A 3,303-nucleotide genomic window follows, 5' to 3' on the forward strand; every position below is an offset into this window, starting at 1 on the left:
CCCCCCCCCCCTGGATCCGCCCTTGTCTGTCACCGGCAATATTTTTATTATTATGGAACGAAACCCCTTATAAATTCCTATTGGGAGCTTCTTACGTCGAAAGAAATCCATTGAGCTCATAAAACACGCACGTAAAGCTTTGATTTGGCGTGCTAAGGGGTGAAGGTCGAGTTTTTAAAAAAATATATCAATTGTCTGAAAATGGCCCAAATTCTACATCATTCTCTTCCCATAGAAGCAGGAAATCCATCAAACCTATTGAAATCACGCTAGAAGCTTCAGATCTGAAATAATTGACATTTTCAGTTCATTTTAAGCCGTTTTTGAGCTTTAACCGACGATTTCTTCCTTATTATTGACCCAAACATTTTATACATGCATATTTGTGACCTTACGTCAGTCGATTGGGCTCAAAAAACACGCATGTGAAATTTTGATTTTTGACCGAAATTTTTCCAAGGGTGGAGGTCGATTTTTTGAAAAAATGAAAATTTTCTCAAAATATCTTAAATTTTACATCATTTTCAGCTAACGGACGCTATAAATGCATCAAACTAATTGAAAAACCTGCTAGAAGTTTCAGATCCAAAATAATAGACATTTTCAGCACATTTTAAGCATTTTGTGAGCGCTCACGATCTTTTAACCGAATATTTCTTCCGTATTATAGAACTAAACACTTTTTAAATGCAATTTTGGGAAGCTTTTTACGTCTCGTTTTGCGAGAGAGAGAGAGCATTGAGAACAATGCGTCGAGCTCATTTTCATAGGTGTGGAGGTGGATTTTTTGAAAAAAATTCAATTGTCTCAAAATGCTTCCAATTTTATCATTCTCTTCCCATAAAGGCAAGAAATCCTACAAACTCATTGAAAAACACGCTAGAGACTTCAGATTCGAAATAATCGACATTTTCTGCCCAATTTAAGCGATTTTTGAACGCTCACGATCTTTAACCGTCGATTCCTTCCGTATCATAGAACCAAACACTTTATAAATGCATATTTAGGAGCTTCTTACCAGAAAAGCAATTCATCGAGCTCAAAAAACAAGCATGTGAAATATTGATTTTTGACCAAAATTTCACGTCGATTTTTTGAAAATACATATTCTCTCAAAATGCACATATCATGAATTTTTTTTTTTATTAAATTATTTTCTTCTCATGAAAGCAAGAAATCCAACAAACGCATTGAAAGTCACACTAGAAGCTTCACATCTGAAATAATTGACATTTTCAGTTCATTTTAAGGGGTTTTTGAGCATGCACAATGTTAAGCTTCTTTCGTTGAAACTGAGTTAAAAAAAACCGGCATGTAAAATTTAAATTCTTGACCGAAAATTTAATGACTCCGCACGTGCACACTGATGCTCGTTTGTCATCATATTATACGAGACGCGTCAAAAATCGGCGATTAATAGGCGTCGCGACGCCTCGGTGCATAACATTAGGCGATCGGAGCCAAGGGGGCCGCTGACATGTCTCTTGTTTCTGTAACAGGTGCTCCTGCCACCCCTCGTTCCATTTCTAACCCATATTTTGCGGTTCGGTTGTCTTCATTGTTTTTCTGCTCTGGACTGTTTCAACTAAAGCGACATCGTTGGTGCAACGCGACTCGTCCCAAGCGATCAGGTGTTGTGATTTGTTTAGGTTACCATGGAAACGCCATTGTGTTTGCGATGTCGTTCTGCGTCCAAACTGTTTGCACCATTTGTTCATTTCCGTGCACAAGTAAAGGTTTAAGAGGTTTGTTAAAGGTTGGCCTGAAAATGGCAAAATGTTTGCCAAATTTAGGGAAAATCTCACGCTTTCCTCAATGCGCCCCCGGCCCAAAGAGCTTTGAGTAAATGTTTACACAACCACACGACACACGACGACAAACTCGCAGCCACCGGCTACGGATCCGTTCGATTCCAATATGCCCTTTGACGTGGACACGTGACCCGCCTCCTCAAAGGGCCAATATTGCAATTCGCCCTTTTCCGCCTGTCTGTTTTACTTTCGCTCGAATTGTTACATTCGCATGATAATATTTGGCCAACGCTCTCATGAAATGATTTGATATTTGCCCAATTGACCCCTTTTCCTCATATGTACGCTTTCATCACGTTTTGTCGACATTTAATGAAGTTTACCTGTCATAATCCAGCCGACAGTACAGTTTGGAATCCCGAACGAAGCACGTGTGATGCAAACGGTCGCCACACGCGCAACATTGTACGCAGTGCTCGTGATAGGATACGTCCATGATGCGCAGCAGGAAACGATCGCTGATTGGCCGACAGCACAGCCCGCACAGGCCAATACCAGCAGCTGAAACAATTTCGAAGAAAAAAACGGTTTTATCATCATGATTTGAGCAGGAATTTACGAGGGCAAGTTTGGCGTTAATTAAAAATATAAATTACCCGAACAAACGGTCATTGTTGGGCCGTTTTATGTGTCGGGGGTCCATTAGGAGGCGCGATGCGGACCTTTTCATCTGTCAGCAGGCGACAGCAGGACAAACAGAGAAACTCATTCGGCTCAGTCTGCAAACACATAAACTGCAGCGAATTGACTAATCGACCCCGGTGATGGTGGAGTTTTCGAAACGGGCCTTTGCAGCAGGAAAGCAATGTTTACTTGGCCGAAGAGTACTTTGGGAAGTCTTAACAGTTGAGCTGAAGCAAGGGGCACAATTGGAAATGGCCCGGTTGAAAGACGAATGGGTCCGAAGACGGAAAAAAGGTCAAAAGTCTCGACGAGTTCAATAAAGCCAGGAGAACAACTTTGGATGAGCGACTAACGGGTCACTTGGGATGTTCGGAAATAGACTGAAATGTTCTTTCTTTCCAGCAGCCAGATTTCGGCCAACTTCCAGAATAGAGCAGGCTGAAGCTGCAGTGCCAATTTTGGTCATTGTTCCAGATGGACATTTGGCTGAACACTTGCAAGAAGCCGATGATAAATTACTCGTGGTGTCGGTGCATGTAATATGCCATTTAGTTGTCCCGGTTGAGGGTGTTAATCCGATTTCCACCCTTTTGCTAACTATTTTACAGCGATTTTATGCCTTGTCATGCCTATTAGCGATTTAAAATTCGACTTTTTTTATTGGGGGCCGAGCCTAAGTCGCCCCTATGAACAATCATTTGATGATTGATTTCATTTATTCGCAAAATCATCCATTGCCTCTGGCGATTTTTTTTTTCATTTCCTGTGTAGATATGATGTGGACTACCGACATGCGGTTACAGGTGGGCATCTGAAAATCCATAAGTCGCAAACGCCAGCAGGGGCGGATCCAGCTTGAAATTTAGGG

Source organism: Dendroctonus ponderosae, unplaced genomic scaffold (genome assembly GCF_020466585.1).
Source record: "Dendroctonus ponderosae isolate FM_Combo_2020 unplaced genomic scaffold, Dpon_F_20191213v2 Dpon_F_20191213_8, whole genome shotgun sequence".
Lineage (NCBI taxonomy): Eukaryota > Metazoa > Arthropoda > Insecta > Coleoptera > Curculionidae > Dendroctonus > Dendroctonus ponderosae.